Source organism: Rhinolophus sinicus, linkage group LG15, assembly GCF_036562045.2.
Source record: "Rhinolophus sinicus isolate RSC01 linkage group LG15, ASM3656204v1, whole genome shotgun sequence".
NCBI lineage: Eukaryota > Metazoa > Chordata > Mammalia > Chiroptera > Rhinolophidae > Rhinolophus > Rhinolophus sinicus.
In genome coordinates, this window is record NC_133764.1 from 17,922,712 (window position 1) to 17,939,674 (window position 16,963).

Genomic DNA, 16,963 nt, shown 5'->3' on the forward strand with positions numbered 1-16,963 from the left:
TGTTTGACTACTTTAGATACCTCATGTAAGCGCAATCATATAGTATTTGTCTTTTTGTGACTGACTTATTTCACTTAGCATAATATCCTTAAAGTTAATCCATGTTGTAGCATATGTCAGAATTCCCTTCCTTTTTAAGGCTGAATAGTATTCCATGTATGCATAGACAACATTTTATTTATGTATTCACCTGTCGAGAGACACTAAGTTGCTTCTACCTTTTGGCTATTGTGACTGATGCTGCTATGAACATGGGTGGGCAAATATCTCTTTGAGACCCTGCTTTCAATTCTTTTGGATAGATACCCAGAAGTGGGATGGCTGGAGCAAATGCTAATTCTATTTTTAGTTTTTTTGCGGCATCTCCATACTGTTCTCCAAGGTGGTTACACCATTTTACATTCCCACCAACACTGACTGCATAAGTGTTCCAATTCCCTCACATCCTCACCAACACTTGTTGTTTTATAGACACTGTTTTATAGTAGCCACTGGCCATGAAGTGATACCTTATTGTGGTTTTAATTTACATTTCTTTAATGATTAGTTGAGCAACTTTTCATATGCTTATTGAGTATTTGTCTGTCTTCTTTGGAGAAATGTCTAGTGAAGTCCTTTGACTAATTTAATATCAAGTTGTTTTTTGTTGTTGTTGAGTTGTAGGAGACTTTTATATATTCTGGATATTAACCCCTTATCAGTCATGATTTGCAAATATTTTTCTCTCATTTCACAACTTGCTTGTTCACTCTGTTGATTGTGCCCTTAAATGGATATACCCAGCTCTTTTGAGGCGTCTCTGTTTTCTCATTTCAACTTTCCTTTGACATTTTTCACCTATCTCAATATTGTAGGGAGGCCACAGAAATGGGAGGAGATGGTAAGATTAATGCTAGTTTTCAGGACCACTGAACCTGATCCCATCCATTTATTATCCATCCATATGTTCATTCATTTATTTATCCATTCATTCAGCAAACACAAAAGAGCATGGCAGAGTTTTAGAACTGTTAAAGAGAAAACCACAGGCCCCAAATAGCATCTCTTGTACTAAAGCTCATGATAGCAAACCTAGATTTAACACCTGATCTACTTGCTGTTTCAACCTCTCCCAGAAATGTAATCTGAATCAACCTGTCTGGAGTTTTCTGGTCAACACCAATGAGGTAATCTGTCATAGGGGCCCTCTCCATCATCCCCCCCTTCCCAAAGGAAAAAGAGGCAATCTGTATGATTAAAAACTCTTGCTACCGGGGGCCGGCCTGGTGGCTCAGGCGGTTAGAGCTCCATGCTCCTAACTCCAAAGGCTGCCGGTTCGATTCCCACATGGGCCAGTGGGCTCTCAACCACAAGGTTGCCAGTTCAATTCCTCGAGTCCCACAAGGGATGGTGGGCAGCGCCCCCTGCAACTAAGATTGAACACAGCACCTTGAGCTGAGCTGCAGCTGAGCTCCCTGATGGCTCAGTTGGTTGGAGTGCATCCTCTCAACCACAAGGTTGCCGATTCAATTCCTCGACTCCCGCAAGGGATGGTGGGCTGCGCCCCCTGCAACTAGCAACGGCAACTGGACCTGGAGCTGAGCTGTGCCCTCCACAACTAAGACTGAAAGGACAACAACTTGAAGCTGAACAGCACCCTCCCCAACTAAGATTGAAAGGACAACAACTTGACTTGGAAAAAAGGCCTGGAAGTACACACTGTTCCCCAATAAAGTCCTGTTCTCCTTCCCCAATAAAATCTTTAAAAAAAAAAAAAAACTCTTGCTACCATGTTGCCCAGAAAATAAGGCCTATCTGGACCATCAGCTCTAATGCGTCTTTTGGAGCAAAAATTAATGTAAGACCCAGTATTATATTATATTATATTATACCCGGTCTTATAAGACCGGGTCTTGTATTAATTTTTGCTCCAAAAGATGCATTAGAGCTGAGTATCCAGCTAGGTCTTATTTTCAGGGAAATACGGTATTCCCTTCTCTCCAAGACATCCTGGTCTAAATATATAATCCTTTCTTTTCTATTCTTTATACTCCCTTGACCCACCCTTCTTCCTATAAAACCCTTCCATTTTGTACAACTTCCTGGAGTACTCTTCCAGTTGCTAGGAGACATGCTGCCTGATTTATGGATTACTTCTTAAAGCCAACTAGATTTTCAAATTTGCTCCGTTGAATTTTTGTTCTTTAACAGATTTGGTAGCAGCGTTGACACCGATGCAAACTTATGACAGCATTTGGGGACAACAAGAAACACAGTCATGGCGTCCATGAACCCCATTTTGAGTTCACTGTCTTTCCTGCTGTTTCTGGAGGCTGCTGATAAGCTCTACTCTCTCGTGTTCAAGCGACCAGTTTAATTGGCTAGCCTTTACAGAACAGGTAAGCTTGAGCTGGCAGATGGTTCTGCCCAGACCAAAATTCCCCAGGAGGAAAACCCCAGCTCTTAGTTGTGTCCCTGGATTTCCCATTGGGAACTGCTGATGGTTTAGTCTGCCATTCCCCCCTTGTTTAGAATCAGCCTTCAGATTCCATGTTGAGAAGTGTTGGTAACACCTACAGTTCTCCATTTATTTTGGAATCAGTCTGCAATTCCCATGTCTTAGGGTTTTCTGGTTCAATTCTTTTCCCAATCCAACGTTCTCCAGGAATTGTTGGTGGTTACTGGGTGGGAGTTGGACTGGGTCCAACATAAGAACTGAACTGGGTCCAACTTAAGAACTGAACTGGGTCCAATTTGAGAACTAGACTGGGTCCAGGATCGGACTTGGTCTGACTTGAGCTGTACTGAATCTAGCAAGAGACCTCCAGTGAGTATTAAGAAACAGGATCTTTTATATCCAAAGAACTGAGTGTGCCACTTTCTAGCATATCTGCTTATGTTATGTTTAAGAACTACAGTCCCCTGCAGATATTGGCAAAGGAAGGAAAATCTTGCTGGAGACAGCCTAGAGTTGGCAATGGCCATTGTGAGGAGGGCTCCAGTTAAACAAAACCATTTAAAAACTGCACTAGAAAGCAAGGGTTCCTAAACTGAGCGAACAGAGGAGATAATTGTTTTAATTGGCATGCAGAAGCTTACAAAAGCCTTCAAGATTTCAAAATAGCTGTATTAAAAGACTCATTACAAAAAGCTTATGAAAAATTAAAGATTCAAAAGGTACCTAAGACAAAAGACGGTAGGAAGGGTGTGACTTACTGTTTTCTTTCCCTTACTTTTTCACCTGAGTTCTCACGTTTCGCCAATTACGTCTGAACAGCTTTTCCACTTGGAAGAGACTATTAGACAGTTACTGTTTAAAATAAAACTACTTGTGGTTGCAGATGAACTCCTCTGGGTGTCCTTTTTACCTTTTGGTCAAAAACTGAAGTAAGGGCTATAAAGAATTTCCCAAACTTAAGGGAGAACCCCAAAAGGTGTTTTTTTTTTGAAAAATTTATTAACTGTCTAGATCATTTCCAAATAAGAAAGAAAAACATCAAAACATTAATCATTGAGCATAAGTTTATCTACTTGGGTTTCCTATTGCAGAAAAACTAAAGATAAAATTGGGTCAACTAGTAAATATGTTTTATGCCACGCTGAGAAACTGTCTATGAAAAAGGCACGTTTGTAGAAAAGGATTTCTAAACTTGCCAAGCCACAGCTAATATAAAAGGCAGTTTATAGTTGCTTGTTTCTTAGTTTTCATTAGAAATTAAGGGTTTTAAGGGTTAAAAATTACAGTATCGGGAATTAAAACTACTAGGAATAATAAGGAAACAACTTTGAATGCAAGGAAAGTAGAATGTGTTTTCAGTAAAAGAAGGTATAAGAAATGGGAAAAAAGGTATAAGAAATGAAAAAATGTATTTTTTTAGAGAAAAAATAATTTTGTCCTAAGAAGAGGATAAATAGAAAAGAGGAAAAACAGGACAAAATCTGAATTTAAGAGAGATAGTAAACAATTAGGCTCATGTGGCTATGATAAAAACCCTTGCCATTCTCTTCCCTCCAAAAGACATCCTGGTCTAAAAATAAGCCTTTCTTTTCTTTTGTTAATACTCCCTTGCCCCACCCTTCTTCCTTATACAAACCGTGTTTCCTCGAAAATAAGACCAACTAGGTCTTATTTTCGGGGAAACACGGAATCTCCCACTTCACACAACCCCTTGAAGCACACCTCTAATTGCTAGATAGGTTGCTGCCCAATTAATGAATCCCTTAGTAAATCCAATTAGATCTTCAAATGGAGTTGATTGAATGTTGTTCTTTAACAGAATCAAACAGACCTGGGTTTGAAACCTGACTTTGTAAGCTTAGTCCCTACATGACCTTGGACAGAACAACCTCTCTAAGCTTCAGTTCTGTCCCTGTAAAGCAGAGAAGAAACTGAAAGTGTAGCCAGAAGGGAGGACTTGGAATTGCCTTACAGAAGTGTTAGAATCAGAAACAGTGTGCAAAAGGTGGGCCCTTAAAAAATGGCAGCCATTGTTATTTCTTGGTGGCCAGCACTGGGTGGATTGGGCCCTTCCCCAGGGTTCCATGAGTTTTAGGATTAAGAAACAAACACTCTCCGGGGGTTTAGCTTCAGGTTATTTGCCAAGAGATCATTATTTGTTGGCAAATCTAAGCGGGACTCTGCCTGACTAAGCCTCTCCCCATTGTGACAGTGACAAAGTTTCCCTCATTTCATGTGTGCTGACCCTGAGGGCTGGGAGGCAGGGATTGGGCCCTGCCTGGAAAGGAAGCTAGGAGACCCATGTTTGTAAGGAGCCTTTTGTAAAAGACCTTTCACTGATGACAGCAGGATTTAATCAGATTGTCTTGGGTGGGGAGTGGTGATAAGACTAACAGAGCAGCCAAAGGATGGTTGTTTGGATTATGGAACTCTCTGACTAGAAAAGCAACTGGAAGGCTGCCAAGAAGAGGAGGGAGGCTCTCTCAGTCTTTCCCCTCCTGCCAGAGAATCCTCCACTCCTCAAATCCTAGAAGCAGCTTTCAAGAGGATGAGGAAGGAAGGGGGACTCGGGTTCTGGACCCAGCTTCCAATCCAAGTTCTGTCACCAGCTCTTGGTCTTTCTGAGTCTCAGTTGCCTCATCTGTAAAATGAGTGTGAGAAAAACCTACCAGGAAGGGTTGGTGTGAGTTATGTTGAGAGATGCACAGGACGTGCCCAGGAGGTCCTGAGGCAAAGGTCGATTTCCTCCTTCCCTTCCTCATAAGCTTCTGCTTCCTACGCAGCTCTCAGACCTGCACACGTGCACGCACACACCTCTTCTGGCTACACATCCTTTGGGCACCACACACTGCCACTCCCACAAGGCTGAATAGAGTCTCAACTTGTGGAATGTGCTGCTCATCTGCATTTCCACTCCACGCAAACCCCCTATCTATCAAGACCACATCACACCGGACACTCTTGCCTGACGTTGTGGCCTATCTTGACCACACTGTACGTAAAACCCTTTTAGGACATACCACTTATTTATTTATTTATTTTTAGCACAAATTGCTTTTTAGTAGTAACATATATCCTCACTACACTGTGAGAGCCTGGGAAGCAGAGTGGGGATCTGATTTGCCCGCCTTGGTTAGCAGTTCAATGTATAAGCCATGCTCTTCTCTCTTCTCAGAACCAGTGTCTGAAACACAGTGATGGCTGACAGACAATACATGACTGACAGATGGACCCTACTCAATTCCCTTATCAAGCATCCAGAACTCCCCAGCCCCACACACTGACCTACACAGGCACACATACTGATCTACTTCCCTCAACAAGATGTCAAAGCGGAGTCCCTTACCATTTAATTTGCAAAGCATACGGATTTCTAGGGTGGGTGTGGGGTCCCTGCTCTGTCTGTCCCCAACCTTGACATCCTTCACACTCCAGCTATGTGCCCTTAAGGGATCAGAGGAAGAAGTCCTGACCGGAGCATAGAGCTCTAGAATAGAGCTGAAAAGGAGGCTGAAGATTATCCAGGCTGATTGTCTCATTTCATGCTGATGAAACTGAGGCTCAGAGAAGTTAAGAGACTTTCCAAAGGTCACACACATTTGTCATATCTGGACTAGAATGCAGGTCTCTTCCTCTTTAAATTTTATTCCAAATGTTCTGCCAACATTGATGAGATCCTCCTGTGAGTCAAGCCCTAGCTAGGCATTTTCACATTCATTCTTACGTTTAATTTTCTATACTGGTTGAGGTGGTTATTATCATTAAACAGAGGAGCCAACTCTAGGCCTCGGTAAAGGGAAATGACTGGCCCAAGACTTCATGGCTAGTACGTGGCTGAGTTAGAACTCAAACCCAGATCCTTCAACTCCCAGTGTAGTACCCTTTCCACCAAGCCTACAGCCCCTCCTTGGCAATACTGAAAGGTTGATGGGGGAGTTGGCACCCATGCCCAGCTGAGAGGAAAGGGTAAGGATGAAGGCCTACTGGTGGAGACATTGCGGGGCACAGATGATGGCAAGAGGCCAGAACAATGGCCTTCTGGAAGAATATGGCCCTGCTTTGCATCACATTCAAATCAGGCCTCACAGTCCTCAGGAATGCTGCAGGACAGCTCATTATAATTGAGAGTAGGCAGAGTCCCTGACAAGCCTCAAGGGCTGCCTAATAGCAGCTGGGTCCCACACCCCCAGCCCAGGCCTGGCTCAAGTCTCCTGCTGGACTTCCTACAATGCAAGCATCATCCACACCAAGCCCTAGGACTAATACTTTTACCTCTTTTGGGCCTCAATTTCCTGATCTCCAATGGGATGATGATAACAATGGTCTATGTGAAAATTGTTTTCCTGAAACACAACGTCGTGGCAGTCAAGGCTCCATTCAAATAACTTTAGTCCCCACATACCTCATAATAACAATAGGTTTGACTTGTTATTAAGTACCTAGAGCATGCTGGATATTAGTTATATCTTTACAGCATCCTATTTTACAAATAAGAAAACGGAGGCACAGAGAAGTCAGTTGCCCTATGTCGCACAGCCAGTAAATGGCAGAGCTGTGATTTATTCTCAGGATCATCCAATTTCAAATCCAGGGCTCTTCCCATGACATCACAACACTCTTGTTAATTGCGATTCAAAGCCCTCCATAACATGCCTTAACTTCCCTTTCCAATCCCAGCTTTATCTGCACAGGTTCACTCACTGGTCCCCTCGATACTTTCCCCATCTCTCCAATGGCCTAGATGTGTATGCTTGTGTTTGGATGTGTGTGTATTTATATGAGTGTTTAGCTACATGTATTTATATGTATGTGGGATTTATGACATATATATGTATAGTGTTATATATATATAGTGATATGTACATGTATCGTGAGTACAGTGCATATGTATTTGTAATGTATGTTGTTCATGTGAATGCATTTATAAACGTTTGTGTGTGAGATGAATGCTTGCATGTGTCTACATGTATATATTCCAGTGACTGGGGAGAATTTGACAAGTACTTCATGAAGTCTCATTGTACCTAGTAAGAAAGAAAGAAAAAAAAAACATCCTGACAACTGGTAGTTGGCCAATAGGGTAGTTTGCTTGGGACTGTCCCAGTTTTAGCACTAAAAGTCCTGCATCCTGGGTAAGTCCCAGGCAAACTGGAACCAACAAGCAGTTGTGTTTCCTGCTGAACATAAACAATTTCACAGAAGATCAATATCAGATGAGGTCACTCTGTGACCAGGATAGAACAAGACAAAAATTAGGACACTATGCAACTTAAAAAGTGACCAAATATTCTTCTCTCTCACCTAACATGAGTGGCCACTGCTTCCTTACCAATGAGAACTCCAACACTGCTTTGTTCCTCCTGCCTCCTAGACAAAAATTAAGATGCTCAGTCACCAAATTCCCCTTGCTTCTTGGCAGCGTTCAACCCAGAGCAAAGCTGTGTTTCCTTAAGTACTCTCCAGAATTTGCCAGCACAACCCCAAATCCTACAAGCCCATCCTCCTGAAACCGTCTCTTACTAAGATGCCCCACCGTTCCCCATGGCGTCTGTCCTCCTGCCACAGCCAGTTAATAAACCTAACTTTGGGGCCGGCCTGGTGGCTCAGGCGGTTAGAGCTCCACGCTCCTAACTCCGAAGGCTGCCGGTTGGATTCCCACATGGGCCAGTAGGCTCTCAACCACAAGGTTGTTAGTTCAATTCCTCGAGTCCCGCAAGGGATGGTGTCCTCTGCCCCCTGCAACTAAGATTGAACATGGCACCTTGAGCTGAGCTGCCTCTGAGCTGGATGGCTTAGTTGGTTGAAATGCGTCCTCTCAACCACAAGGTTGCCGGTTCGACTCCTGCTTGGGATGGTGGGTTGCGCCCCCTGCAGCTAAAAAAAAATGGCAACTGGACCTGGAGCTGAGCTGCACCCTCCACAACAACTAAGACTGAAAGGACAACAACTTGAAGCTGAACGGCACCCTCCACAACTAAGATTGAAAGGACAACAACTCGACTTGGAAAAAAAAGGCCTGGATGTACACACTGTTCCCCAATAAAGTCTTGTTCCCCTTCCCCAATAAAATCTTTAAATAAATAAATAAATAAGTAAATAAATAAATAAATAAATAAATAAAATAAACCTACCTTTGATTACAGGTGTGCCCCGGGGGGTATTTAGAGCCTGAGTTTTATCACTAACTGAGAGTCTAGCAAAATCTCATGTGGAGAGAATGTAAAATTCAACTTTCATTTGTTCAACAAATACCTACTGAGCATTTAACCATGTGTCAGGCACAGGTGCTGGGCAGAGGGAACAAACCCATCCCTTGTCCTCAAGGAGTTTACAGTAGTTGAGGGAGATAGACTAACAATGACAAAAATAAATATGCAATTAAAAAACGTGTTAAATGCTAGGATACACAGTTAGTGGGTCAGGGGATATTTAACAGCGCCTAACCAAGCCCAGCCAGTCAAAAAAGTACCCCATTCAAATGTGAGTTCCCCAGGCCTTGACCTGCGGCCTCCTGAAGTGCCCTTGGGTTGTTAAGATCCTACCTGAAGCCCCAGATCTATTTGGGGTTAGACACATAGACAGCCAGAAATTTCATTTCTCTTCTCAAGTTTCCTCCCTAAAATGAGTCCATTGGAGCCCCAGGGAGTAAATCCCATCCTAGGAGGAGTTCCAGGTCCTAGTAGCAGCTGGGAAGTGAGTCTCTGATAAACCCTGCTGGATGGGAGAGCTTATCAAGTGCCTAGGATCTAGTTGGCACTTCCAACAGTCTATAAAAATGTTTGAGACCTGAAAATAAACTTACAGTGGCACCAAATACAAAAATCAAATTGACAAATAAAAATTAACAACTTGATAATGAAATGTTTCCCCAAAAAGTAAGTTGTCAAGGGCAACTCAATTTAATGTGTAAGGTTTATTTACTGTTGCAGGGAAGGTTGTAAGCTGCCTGGGCGGGGCTGGGGAGGACCCCAGGATTCACTCCCTCCAGGGGTTTTTTTCCCCCTCCTACACGTGCTCCAGTGGCCGCTGCAGAAGGGCAGGGCAGATGGGGCTCTAGATAAGATCTCTGGGACATACTGTCACCCCATATCTCTGAGTCACTGAACAGAGGCACTGGCCTCCACAGGATTCCAACCTAGGGCAGCTCTAGGGTGTGGTGGGGTGTGGTGAAGAGGCCAGGGCAGCCTCCCTCCCTAACAGGTGAGGGGGAGGGGACTGGCTACCGCCATTATGCCCTCATCAGGACTCCCTCAACCGAGGTGTGAATTCTCCCCAACCATGCACAGACTAGTGTCACCCACCCCGCACCCCGCACCCCCACTGTAGGCATTGTGGCTACTAAGTTGATTTGGGGTCACATCTTTATAGTCCACCTTTAGTCTGACTTGGCTTGATCTTATTCTCTATTTTTAGCCTCTAACATGTATTCTTATAGGCCCTCCAGGTTCTCTTTGAAATAATGAGGTAAACAAACTCAGGACTTAATCTGTACATGACAAATATTTAAAATGTTCTAAGGCTAAAGATTCTATAAACAAAGTTGATACAGTGACTGGTTGGGGAGAAATATATATGGAACGTCTATAACAAATAAACACAAGTTGTTATATATAAAATATTTAAAACTCCTATAAAACACTAAGGAAAAGGCCAAATGTCCAATAGAAAAAAGGAACTGAACAAGCAATTTGCATAAGAAAGCAAATGACCAATAAACATGAAAAACTACTGAATTTCAGCAATAGTCAAATAGTCAAATAAAGCATTATTTGCCCAACAGATTACAAATTTTTAAAAAAAGAATTGGTGAGAGTGAGGGGGAAGTGGGTTAATTTTAAAGCGAGAGTATAAATTTGTACAACTTTTCTGGAAGCAATTTAGCAGTAATCATCCCAATTTTCAATGCAAATCCCTTTGACTCAGAAATCTTTCTTCTATGAAATTTATCCTATAGAAATATTCAATGTCCAAACATTTTTGTACAAGGACATTCATTGAAACTTTATTTTTAATAGTTAATGATTACATAGATAAACTATGCAGTAGCCATATAATGAAATATTATGCAACCATTAAAAACAATGAAAGCTAGGAATGGACATGGAAAAATGTTCACAATATACTTCAATGAACAATGCAAGATTATTCTATTTTTGTAATTAAAAACAACAACGAAAACTCGAGCTTTTTTTTTTTTTTTCCCCATTAGGGAACAGTGTGATTCCCCAGAGCCCATCAGCTCCAAGTCGTTTTCCCTTCAATCCTGTTGTGGAGTCCCTTCAATCTAGTTGTGGAGGCCACAGCTCACTGGCCCATGTGGGAATCAAATCGGCAACTCTATAGCTCAGAGCTCACACTCTAATCAACTGAGCCATCTGGCCGCCCCTCAAGAGTATCTATAAGTCAGTGTTAATTGCAAATACAAGATTTCACTTTAGCTAATTTTAGCAGAGAATAATTCATCAAAGGCTTTTGATAAATCCCTGAAACAGCCAGAGGTCTGGTTTTTTTTTTTTTTTTTAATGAAAATATAAGGAGTAAAAATAGTGTATTTATTAGTGATTTACATACCTGCCAGAATGGCAAAAGTGTCTGTAACTTGCATGAATAATACACTCCAGAACATTCCACATCCCCTCTTGGTGTTTAGAACAATGCAGTTTGTAAAGCAAAAAGTGACTTCCCATCAGACATCAAAAATTAGTTTTGAGAAAGAAGATGAAAGGGGTATTCTCTAACTCCTGGATGCTAGGAAGCAGAGTTTTTCAGAATCAAAAACGAAGAGAGCTCCAATTAAGAGAAAGGCCCCACCCCTCAAGAGTCACATAGTTGGTTCTGTTGCTTTTAACTAATTTAACACCCTGAGATAGATCATTACCAGAATCTACACAAGAATTTGCTATTTAGGTACAGTGAGTACAATTCATATTTAAAGTCATTTCATAAAAATAACTGTCCCAAATCATCCAAGTTCCATTTTCTCCTATGATGGTCACCAACAGAGATCGCTATGGTTAAGAGCCTTCTTCATTGCTTGAATGTAGAAACTGCTTAGGAAAATTCTCCAGCTCATTTTTAAGTTGAACAGCTTTATTTCTTAAAAGCTTTGTTTGGTGTTTCCTCCCATTGATCTATCTCTTTGGAAAATCTAGCAATTTCTTCTTGTAGATGTCCTTGTGTAATATCAACTTGTTGGCACAGGCAAGCAAAAGTTCTTGCCATTGCCTGTTGTACTTGATGGCTGCCATTTGCACTAGTGAAACCAACAATGATCTGCAGTTTTTCAGTTGCATAGTTCACAAACTGCTGTTTAAAGGCTCTCTCCTTGGCACAGGTGGTCCCAGTCAGCCTTTCATAAAGATACAAAGCTCCATGCATCCTTAATGAACAGATGTGAGTTTCCAGCCTACACTTTTCCAAATCACTCTTCCAACAACGATGATGCCCATAGACAGTCTCCATGTAAGAGAAGCTAATCATGTTATTAATGTAATCATGAGTTCTCCCTGTGATGTATTATTTGGCGTTGCTGGATTGGTAGGAGAAGCGGGAGTACCGTGTTTCCCCGAAAATAAGATGTAGCCAGATCATCACCTCTAATGCGTCTTTTGGAGCAAAAATTAATATAAGACCTGATAATATAATATAATATAATATAATATAATATAATATAATATAATATAATATAATATAATATAATATAATATAATATAATATATAATACCGGGTCTTATATTAATTTTTGCTACAAAAGATGCATTAGAGTTGATGGTCAGGCTAGGTCTTAGTTTCGGGGAAACACGGTAGAAGCTAAAGTTCTGGGGAGCTGAAAGAGAGGCTCTGATAATCCTAGAAGCACCCTGCGAGCATTCATAGGGCCCAAGAAACGATGGACAAGGGAAGACCAGCCCAAGGAAAAACAAAAGACAATATCCTCTTGAAAATCTGAACATAACTTGTGGCAATTTAGGTCATAGCTGAGATCAAATTTCTTGCAAGGAATCAGTGTGTGTAGTTTATTCTACATATGTTTTTCTTAACATCCAGTGTTAAAAGGTTCATTTGGTTTCAGATAAAGTCCAGTCTATCAATTTGATCTTCCCTCTCTTCCACTGAATAAACTCTTTTCTCTGCTGCCGCCACGCTTATTGAATCCATTATGTTTTTCACAGTATCTAGTATCTGTTGAGCTCTGATAGTGGGCTGTTCAAACTTTGTTTTCACTGATGACTGCAAGATACCCTCCTCAAAGATTTGTTCAAAATTCTGAACCTCCTGTAATCTTGCCTGAAATCTTTCCTCAAGTGCACCACCAACTTCTGACATCCCCTGTGCTTTGTGCATTCCAGCATTAAGAACTTCCTTTGCAGAAATAAAGATATGATTCTTGCTTCTGAAGGACCCACAACTTTGAGCTCCACGAAGAAACGTAGGCATCTTTCCATGTGCTGTCTGCGTAGATCTTCCATGTATCCTGGCTATGATGCAGAGGCATTCCAACGATTATTCAGAATGAAAATATTAGGCTTGGAAAGTTGCTCATTTACCCTGTGAAAAAACTGTTTTTCCATGTTTATTAGTGTTGATTCAGAGTTTGTGACCAAAATGAAGACATCAGCATCTAAGCAAACCTTATCAATCCAGCTATCCAGCTCAGTAGTGACATCTGTACTTGGACTGGCCACTAATACCAGGTCATCTCTGAAGAGGGCACATTTTGCCTTTGACCAAACCACATGCACGAGAGAGCCAGCTTTCAAGTCTTTGTCCACATGAAGGGCATGGGCGAGCTGATTAACTGTCTTCACACTCTTTTTTAAAAAATCTAATCCTCTGTCATAAGATAAGCTTTATCTCCATCAATACCTTCAACACTCAGTAAGCAATTGGTCGTATGGCCAATCCTACTGGGGAGGACTTTATCCCACAACATTGCATTGATAACAGGGCTCTTCCCACCGCTTGTCCTGCCAAAATAGGCCACTGTCATGTGTCTCCGAGACAGCACTTCACCAATGATGGAAAGCTTGTTTTATACCCCTGTATTTCTACCATATCATCCTCAGTAGCTATTTGATCAAGTTCTGGATTCTTGGCTGTCGCTTCAACAAAATGTGACCCTTCAGTAACACACTCCAGTAACTGTCCAAGATTGTCGTAATTGCCTTCTTTGCCAGCACAAAGTGCTTCCGTGGAGAAGCACTTTCTGCCATTATGCTAGCTGTCCTGGCTCCGACCTGTCACTCGGCAACTGCAGTTCAGCCACAGCCCTCAGGCCGCCTCATCCTCTTAAAGGAGGTTCCAGAGGTCTGGCTTTCATGTTTTGCCACCATTAATATTCAAACCAGACCACAGGACTCCTCTAGCAAAGACCCCACTGCCACAATTTCTGGGTGCCAAGAATGCTGAGCAGTAGTTATAAGGATCTTCTTTATGGCTACCCCTGAGAAGTCAACTGCCTCTGTAACCACAATTGCTAAAAGATGGATAACACATGGCCCCTGCGTCCTCATGTCGCTCTTTTTCAGACTCTCGCACAGCTGTTTCTAAATAATAAAGTAGATCATGTGCCTGAGCTCAAGCAGTAAGGGAAGCTGGGAAGGCAAATTCTAGCTCCTCTCTCGGTAAGGTGGACCTCATAATGTGAGAAATGCTCGTCCCCACAGGAAAGCTATTCAAAAGATCCTGGATCTTTCAAATAGGAAAGCTATTAAAAAATACACAAAGCGGGCGGCCAGTTAGCACAGTTGGTTAGCCTGTGTTGCTACTAACACCAAGGTTGCCGGTTCGATCCCTACATGGGGTGGAGAGCTGTGCTCTCAAAAAAAAAAAAAAAACCACACAAAGCATATACTCCTCCCCTTAGATGCCCCACGTCTTTCATACTTAAATTTCCAAAACAGTAATGACAACATACTCCCCTAACAATTCACTTATCCTGTACACAAATGAAAATGAAACTATCCTTTCCCCAAAAGGAGGGCATTTGAAAGCCAAGTGACTTACCACATCCAGCTCCAAGACTAAGATCTCAGGCTGTTGTCTATTATCCCTCTAATTCTGTCAGTTATGTCTTGGTATTCCACAATATAGACTATAAAGTTAACCAACAAAAAATATACCTTTTACAAAATAGGAAAAATAGATAGGGAAAATTAATTAAGAATGTAAACATAGCAAAGAAGAAAATGTGGGTACATACTATAGCCCTCATTTATGCGACTGGTCACTAGGTCAGAATTGACATTTATGATTTCCCTCTTCCACTATTCATTTCACGTTCTCCTAGTTCACAGCCGGCAACTCAGATGGTCAGGGTTCTTTATCGGGTGGTATGGTCCAAATCTTTATTTCTAAAGGATCTGAGCCTTTAGTGGTCCTGCGTTTGTGAGGTTGCTATGACTTTCCATTAACTTTTACCTCTGGAAGTTGCAGTGTTAAGTGGCATTCCCTTGGATATTCCTCTAGAGTCTAGACAGCTCTTTGCTACTCCTATTATACAGCAACAACCTTATTTCTCCTTGGAAAGCAGGATCAATCTTCTATGCCAATATTGCAATCTTATCTTTTGCCTGGTTATTCAATGGCAGAAAAGATCAAAAAGTCCAGGTGACAATCTCAGCTTCCATTTCAATGCAACCATTCTTGTGGTCCCTGGTGGAAGCATTTTCCCCTTTCTTGGGATTTTTTCAGCGTTCTTTTTCTAACTTCTTATTTTAAGACCTAGCTTATTATCAACCTCTTTGTTTTCTAATACAGGCGATTATAGCTGTAAATTTCCTTCAGGTGACCATGTTGGCTTTATCCCATATATTTTTCAAAAATCTGAAACTTGTCGACCATCATCAAATAGACCATGACGCAGGATATAGTCTACCTTCGTGGGCATTTTATGTACATTTGAAGAGAATGTATATTTTGCAGTTGCTGCGTATTGTTTTGTTTTATAAATGTCTATTAGGTTAAGTTGGTTGTTAGTATTGTTCAAATAATCTATATGCTTTCTATCAATTACTGAGAGAAGGCTGTAAAGAACTCTAACTATGGTTAACAGATTTGTTTATTTTTATCTTTAGTTCTTCATATATATTGTTTTTTTCATATGTTTTCTTCATATGTTTTGAATTACATGCAAACATACTTAACATTGTTTTGTCTTCCTCATGGATTGACCATTTTGTCATCATGACATGTCCCCTTTTATTTCTGGTAATACTCTCTGTCTTGCAGCCTACTTTATCTGACATTAATATAGTCATACCAACTTATTATGCTTACTGTTAGCATATTATATCCTTTTCCATCCTTTTGCTTTCAACCTGTGTCTTTATATTTAAAGTATATCTCTTATAAACAGCAAACAGTTGGGTCTATTTTTTTTGCCCAGCATGGCAATCTTTTACCTTTTAATTGGAGTGCTTGGTCCATTTATACTTTACGTAATTATTGATACAATTGAGTCTACTGTCTTACTATTTGTTTTCTATTTGCTCCTCAGCTCCTCCTTTGCCTTTTTGGGGGGTTAATTTAATATATTTTTAGTACTGTATACATCTATCCATCTCTCTATCCATCCATCAAACTATCTTGTTTGTTTGATGCGTTTCCAAGTAAGTTGTAGATATCAAAACAGCTCACCCAGTAGTATGATGGTAAATGTTTAACAACTGAATCTCTGAGAAAAAAAAGTATTGAATTGTAGTATTTACCAATTTCCATCGTGCAAATATTCCCCTCATGTCTGATTTCAAACTATCAATGTGACACCACTGAACACAGAGTTGGGAAGAGATGATTAATAGTATAGCATTATATAGTATTTCCATTATACAGAATAGATATAACCTCAAGAGCATAGATTATAATAAAATGTCATAGCATTAATAAGAAGTGATGAATTTAAAGTATTTGCTACCTTTGTTTTTAGTATAATTTATTTAATTTAAAGTTTTGTAATTTACTTTTTAACAATGCTGTACTTTATCACTGGCTCTCTACAGAAAATGTTTGCTGATCCCTTCTATAGAGTTTCTAGATAGGAAGTTTTGAAAGTTTCCTGTTATTGATTTCTGACCTTATTGCATTATAGTCATCTGTATATTATTGGTTTTAAAAATATTTGTTGAAATAAATTTTGTTGCCTCATATATGACCAATTCTCAGAAATTACCCATGTATACCTGAGAAAAATATGTATTCTTGAATTTTTTTGTGTAGTGTTGTAAATATAATGTCCATTAAACCAAGATTGTTAACTGTGTTGCTCACATTTTCCATATCTTTATGAACTTTTTTGTTTGCTTGATCATAACTTAACTGAGAGGTGTGTGCTGAAATCTCCTATAATGATGGAGATTTATCTTTGTCAACTATCCTCATTTGTCCACTTGTCCTTGTAATTCTGTTACTTTTGCCCTATATATTTTGAGACTATATTAGGTGCATATGAAATCATAGTTGGACCTTCCTGATGAATTGAAGCTTTTTATCATTGTGTAGTAATTCCCTTTACCCATAGAAAGGCTC

At 40.6% G+C, this 16,963-nt stretch overlaps 2 pseudogenes; both read right to left on the bottom strand.

Annotated features, from left to right (window-relative positions):
• Positions 1–11,385: 11,385 nt before the first annotated feature.
• LOC141568925 (mitofusin-1 pseudogene) lies at positions 11,386–12,452 on the bottom strand (annotated as a pseudogene).
• A 23-nt stretch (positions 12,453–12,475) lies between these two features.
• On the bottom strand, positions 12,476–13,650 carry LOC109447244 (mitofusin-1; annotated as a pseudogene).
• Positions 13,651–16,963: the final 3,313 nt, after the last annotated feature.